The 7,395-nt window shown below is 37.1% G+C and overlaps 1 pseudogene; it reads right to left on the bottom strand.

Moving 5' to 3' along the window:
* Positions 1-6,275: 6,275 nt before the first annotated feature.
* Positions 6,276-6,416, bottom strand: LOC132670680 (U2 spliceosomal RNA; annotated as a pseudogene).
* Positions 6,417-7,395: the final 979 nt, after the last annotated feature.

Raw genomic sequence — 7,395 nt, 5'->3', positions numbered from 1 at the left:
ATTGAATACTGAAGAATGCACTTCATTTTTTTTAAAGTTTATTTATTTTGAGAGAGAGATAGAGAGAATGAGCAGGGAAGAGGTGGAAAGAGGGGGAAGACAGAAGAACTGAAGCAGGTTCTGTGCTAACAGCAGAGAGCCCAGTGTGGGGCTTGAACTCATGAACTGTGAGATCATGACCTGAGCTGAAGTTGGATGCTTATCTGACTGAGCCACCCAGGCACCCAAAAATGCACTTCTAAAAATCTCATGGGGTGAAGAAGAAGTCTCAGTGGAAATAAAAAAGTACATTGAATAGAAGGAAATGAAAACACAACAAAATTTTGTAGGATATAGATAAAATCATTGCTGAAAGGAAAGTTTATAGCATTTCATGCGTACATTAGAAAAAAGGAAATGTTTCTAATCAATAAATTCCCACCTCAAGAATTTAGAAAAAGAAGCAATAAAAAGGAACAAACTATTGGTACATAAGATAACATAACTGAATCTCCAAAGAGTTAATGCTGAGTGATAAAAGTGGATCCCCAAAAGTTGTATACTCTGTGATTCAATTTATGTAATATTTTTACATAATAACATTATAGAAATGGAGGAGAGTGAGTTAAAGGAGGAGTTGGGAGCTGGAGAGAAATGAGTGTGGTTAGGGAGCTGGAGAGAAGTGGGTGTAGTTATAAAAGGGCAGCATGTGGGATCCTTGGGGTAATGGAGCTGTTCTGTGTCTTGAATGTCAATATACTGGTTTGGAGCTATCATTTTACAAGAGGTCACCATTGAGGGAAATTGGGTAAATGATACAAGGAGTTTCTTTGTATTATTCTTTGCAAGCATATGTGAGTCCGCAATTAACTCAAGATTAAAAAAAATCTAAATTAAAAATTTTAAAAGAATGTGAGACACAATAATCGGTGTTTAGAGAACCAGTGAGTTCTGAAGTTGTGTGTGGCTTGACATAAAGATCCCTGAAGGTCCCACCATAGATGACTTCACCTGTGCAGCTTCACTTGGCACCCATTCTCCCTATCCCCTGCCTTTATCTCCACTGCAGCTGCCCTGGGTTCTTTATCTCCACTGCAGCTGCCCTGGGTTCACATCTATCTTTGATACATGGCCTTACTTTCTTCTGCTAAGAGTCTTTGTTCTGGCTGCCTTCCCTCCGCTCTTCATTGTTCAACTCTCACTCATCCTTTAGATCACTTCCTTAGGGATGACCTCTCTGACTAAGTAAAATCATCCTCCCATGGCATCCTATGTCTTGGGACCAGGCTTGTTTGTCACATTTAATTTCTGGTTTTATTTGCTTAAGGTCTTCCTCCCTCACTGGTCTGTAAAGTCAATGGGTGTGGGGACTGGGTCTACTTTGACTCTCCACTGTATCTCCAGCATCTAGTGCTATGCCTGGCACATAGTAAGCAGTCACCACATATTTGTGGAGTTAATGAAAGGGTACAATGAGGAGGATTAATCAACTTTCAACTTCCAAACTAGCAAGGTCTTCAACACTGTTCAAAATCCAGGCTCAATCACCTCACTTCTCTGGGTGACCTGCTATGCCAGAAAAAAGTCAATGTTGCTTCCTTTGAGCTCTTCACACCTTCAGTTAATCCTGACCAGCCAGGAGAAACACAGGGAAGTGACCATCCTGACATGGCCATAGTAGAACTCCAGAAAGAGGCAGGTACTCAGGGAGATGTGCTCAGGGAAGACCTATCTGGCATATGGGCAAACTAGCCTTCTCTGGGTGGAGGGTCTTCCCCAAAAGAAGCTGCTCATTTCAATGACTATAGGAATTAGTATGGATTGATTCATTACAGCTGTGCACTTCTGTGATGATTGCCTATGTCTTGCGGGGAGGGTGCACCCTCCCCAAAGACTGGAGTTAAGACTGAATAAAATACAGAGTATGTTTGCCCTGTTCAATGCCATTCTGCTGCCTCCTAGCCCAGCTAGCTTTTCCCCTGTTTCAAGGTAGCTCTACACCATGCAAGCAGACTCACTGATGTTGGAAAGCAGGGCTGATTCAGGGCTATCTTAGAGTGGTGAACATGAGGCACCTCCCCTTGTCACCATAGATACCAGATCATCCCACACCATAGCCCTTTGCATACTGTCTTCAATCTGTCCTCCCCCCACCCCCACTGCCGGCCCAGTAGAGTGTAAGCTTTCTGAAGAAAGGGGCAAGCTTGGGGCACCTGAGTGGCTCAGTTGGTTGAGCGTCCAACTTCAAGCTCAGGTCATGAGCATCCTTCAGCTCAGGTCATGATCTCATGGTTCATGAGTTCAAGCCCCACACCAGGATTGCTGCTGTCAGCTCAGAGCCTGCTTTGTATCTATTGTCCCTCTCTCTCTGGTCTTCCCTCACTTGTGCTCTCCCCAAAATACATAAATAAAAAAAAAAAGAAAAGAAAAGAGGAAGCTTACCTTATTTCCCGTTGTATCTTCTGCTTCAAAGTCTGTGATATATGAGGTGCTCAATAAGTGTTAAGAATGTGAATGAGTAAAACTAACCCATACTGTCTCTTCATTGGACTTTCTTTTCAGGTTTTTGTGTTTTGCCTGGATCTCCATTGAGTTGGCCTCACTCCCTCTTCTATTCCCACCCATACCTGATGCCCCATGTCTATTTCATGTTCTGCATTTAGACTGAAAGTAGCTTAACTAGTATTAGCTATGGGGGTGGGTTGGAAACTGTCCACTTAGTTTATAAATTGAATTTCGGTCCTCTTAATAGGCAAAGTTTTTCAGTAAGTATCGAAGGAAGATTTAAGTAAATGAAAATTTACTGTACCCTTTCTGTGTGTTGGACATTATATTCCATGTGTGTTGTCTTGTCCATCCCCATGTTTTCCATTTTTACAGAGAAGGAAACTTAGGTTCACAAGGATAAGCACTTTCCCTTAGGCCATACAGCAAAGGAGCAGGGACCAGGTATTCAAATTCAGATCTGCTTTATACCAGGAAGCTAATCCTAGAATATCTTTTAGAAATTTTTCTGACAATAATTTTAGCTCGAGGAGAAAGACTAGACACTGTTTTGTGACCTTTCCAATTATTTGACAAGCCCAGTGCTAATCAGCCGAGTCAGAATGATGACCTTAGGACTGCTTATGCCCCAAACCATCTTCTGATGAAATGATAAAATGAGACTGCTAGGCTAATTAACAAGTCTGAAAACATTATGTGAGTTCCAACGATGCTTTTGCTTCTGGCCCATCCCACACCTTCCCCAAATAAGAAAGCAACTAATTTGCAAAACTCTTGCTTCTGTGAAGCAGCTGTGAAAGTCACTGACATATATGATTAGCATGGAATTAATTCCTGTTGGGGAAGCATTATTACCATCCCTAATGAGGTTTAGGAAGTGACTCATACTATATATGAAGGAAGGTGTATACTATGCTTTTAACTCCAGATGAAATGTGTGGGATATGCCATTTTCAACACAAAGATTTATGCTTGGGGATCAGGTGCTCATGGCAACTTGTGTGCGGTAGGTTTTTCTCAGTGATTTGAGACTTGGAACAATGCATGACAATGTAAATGGGTCTCTTTGGTATATTTCCATGTTTTCCTTTCATGGGAAATTCTGTGTGAGGAAGACAGTTATAATCACTTTACCCCCTTACATTAAATGTCCTCTAACAGAGCTATAAGTTTTATCATTTGTTTTGTTTATAAATTTAAATGAAAAAAGAAAAGAAGAATTAAGGCTACTGTAGTTAAATATGGAAATGATTTATTTCAATTACAGAAAAATAGCCACCCATAACCTTTTACCTCATAGATAAGGAGGGTTAACTGAGTTATGTATTTCCTTTCAGGTTGTTACTATGCACATAGCTTTGTTATTTAAATAAAATCACAAAATACATTGAAATTTACATCTTGGTTTCCTCACATTCATAATTACATGACTTTTTAAAAAAATTTTTTTTAACGTTTATTTATTTTTGAGACAGAGAGAGACAGAGCATGAACGGGGGAGGGGCAGAGAGAGAGGGAGACACAGAATCGGAAGCAGGCTCCAGGCTCTGAGCCATCAGCCCAGAGCCTGACGCGGGGCTCGAACTCACCGACTGCGAGATCGTGACCTGAGTTGAAGTCAGATGCTTAACCGACTGAGTCACCCAGGCGCCCCCATAATTACATGAATTTTTTTCTCATAGAAGTACTTCATAGACATCCTTTTAACATTTCACAATATTGTATGGATTTGCCATAATTTACTGAACTATTGCCTTAATGTTGGATTTTACATTTGTTTCCAATTTTTCACTTTTATAAATAATAATGCAGTTTATATCTTTACACATTTTGCTTTATTTTCACTTTAACTTATTTCCATTGATTTCCTAAAAGGGGAATTACTTGGCCAAAGTAAGTTTTGGATAAATTTTAGTTCATACATAAATGTTACTGAATAGATTTTTCTGAATGTAACTACTCGACTAGAATTATATCCAGAAAACAAATCTGTTAAATGAAGAAAAAATGAGAACAATTTTAGAAAAACCAAAACTAAACAATTTTTTGTCTTCAAGCACACACTAAAAAAGTACTAAAGCATTTCCTAAGAGAGAAGGAGAGTTACCTCAAATGGCAACATGGAAATGTGAGAAGATATAAAGAGAAATGGAAGATATGTAGGTAAGTCTAAATGAATATTGACTACATAGAATGATAATGATTTAAAACTCATGAGAACATATACATAAAACAACACACAAAAGATGGGAGCAAGGTAATGGAATTGAAATTGTTAAAGTTCTAGCATTACCTGGGAAGTGATCCAAGTACTTATCTCTCTGATGCCCTAATAAATCAAAGATGTTTGTTGTAATCACTGTGTAATTATTAAAGAAAAATAAAATATGTAAACACCAAGGTTGTAATTTCCAGAAGTAACTGGAAAATAATCTTAAAATGCTTTATTAATTCAAAAAGTTGCAAGAAAGGCATATAAAGGATGTAGAACACATATAATAAGTAATAGTAATAAAAACCCAAGATATACCAGGAATTACATTAAGTATAAATGGTCTGAATACTTCAATTATAAAACAAAATCTCTCAAGCTGAACAAGTAAACACCTTACATATAAGAACACAAAAGAACTGAAAGTCTAAACTAATAAAAAATAACATGATATAATTATATAAAACAAAATAGACTTTAAGGTAAAAGGCATTCTAGGAGATAAAGAGGGATATTTCATAATGATAAAAGATCAATCAGCCAGAAAGACTGAATACTTTTTTTTTAATGTTTATTTTTGAGAGAGAGAGAGAGAGAGAGAGAGTGCATAGGAGAGGAGCAGAGAGACAAGGAGATCACAGAATCAGAATCAGACTCCAGGCTCCAAACACAGAGCCTGACTGCAGGGCTCGAACTCACAAACCGCAAGATCATGACCTGGGCCGAAGTCAGACACTCAACTGACTGAGCCACCCCGGCACCCTAAGACTGAATACTTTTCAATTTGTATGCACCCAATAATACAACATCAAATAGCTGATGCAAAAATTGCATATTTAAAGGAGGAAATTCACAACCATATTGGCTGATTTTACATGTTCTCAACAACAAGCAAACAAAAACAAATCATTAAAGGTATATAAAATTTGAACATGATTTACCATCTGTAGAAACAACTTCAGAATTCACATTATTTTTAAGAGTACATGGTATAGCAATATCAAAGTTGACCATATACTCAACCATAAGTCAAATCCTAACAGAATTCCATGTAGTAAAATTATAGAGTGAAATAAAGCTAGAGATCAATGATAAAGTTTATTATAAAGCCCCCAAATGTTTGAGAACTAAACAATATATGTCCAAATAACTCAAGGGCAAAATTAAATCACGATGGAAATTTAAAATTATTTTATGAAATGAAAATGAAAATGTGGCACACCAACGGAGGCAGGAGGTAGTTAAAACCATGCTTAAAAGGATAAGTCCATATGTCAGAAAAAAAGATAAACTGAAAATGAATCAGCTATTGATTTTATTGATAGAACCTAGAATAGAAAGTTTAAAAATATTAAGTTAAAAGAAAGAAGAAAGGAGATAATAATAATTACAATAGTAGAAATTGGTCAAAGGTAGAACAAATATACAACAGAAAAAGTTACAAAGCTATAAGTTGGCTCTTTGAAAAACTAAACTCTTACCAAGTGTGATTAAGAAAGAGAGAAGACACATACTGCCAATATCAGGAATGCAAAAAAGGAATTACCACATATCTTACAGACAATTACAAAAAATAGTGAAAGGATATTATGAACAACTTTGTTTCAGTAAATTTCAGAATGTAGGTAAACAGAAATTTTCTAGAAAAATACAACTTACCAAAATGGAAACAGGGAAAAAATTTCTACACTTGATCTTAGCCAAAAGGCCGAGAAGTGATCAGGGAGAAAATTTCTAAAATCTATATAATTCTCTATAGATTAAATAAGTTGATTTTGTAATTACAAAAATTCCCACAAAGACATCTCTTGACATGCTGGTAATTCTTCCAGGCATTTAAAGAATAAATAACACTGAATGTGTACAGACTTCTCTAAAAAATAATATAAAACAAAACAGAGAACGTATGTCATCTTGTTTTATGTGGCTAGTACTTTGAAACTAGATCATGACATGAACATTTATAAGAAAGGAAAATTTTAGGCCATTTTCAAGGACATAAAGCCAGGGCACCTGGGTGGCTCAGTTGGTTAAGCATCTGACTTCGGCTCAGGTCATGATCTCATGTGAGTTTGTGAGTTTGAGTTCTCTGCAGTCAGGGCAGAGCCCCCTTTGGACCCTCTGTCCCTCTCTGTCTCTGCCCCTCCTCCATCTGTGCATGCACATGCACTCTGTCTCTTTCTCTCTCTCAAAAATATACATTAAAAAATATTTTAAAAATATGTAAATACAAAAATTGTAAATAAATCTTAGCAAAATGAATCCAGCAATATTTAAAAAGATAATATGTCATTTTGAATTTGGGTCCATTCCAGAAATATAATATTTAACCTTAAAAAATTAATCTATGTATTTTACCACATCGACAGAATAAAGGGGAAAAAATGATATGGTACTTTCAATAGGTGCAGAATCAGTAGTGATAAAATCCATTCCATCGCTGATTGGGCTTAGCAAACAAGAAATAGCAAAAAAAAAACCAAAAAACAAAAACAAAAACAAAAACCCAAAACTTCCCTAAGCTTATTTTTTTTTTTTTTTTAAATTTTTTTTTTCAACGTTTTTTATTTATTTTTGGGACAGAGAGAGACAGAGCATGAACGGGGGAGGGGCAGAGAGAGAGGGAGACACGGAATCGGAAACAGGCTCCAGGCTCCGAGCCATCAGCCCAGAGCCTGACGCGGGGCTCGAACTCACGG

The sequence above is a fragment of the Panthera onca genome, chromosome B3, assembly GCF_046562875.1.
Source record: "Panthera onca isolate mPanOnc1 chromosome B3, mPanOnc1 haplotype 2, whole genome shotgun sequence".
NCBI lineage: Eukaryota > Metazoa > Chordata > Mammalia > Carnivora > Felidae > Panthera > Panthera onca.
The sequence above is the reverse complement of the archived record's forward strand: the minus strand, read 5'-3'. Positions and strand labels throughout refer to the sequence as shown.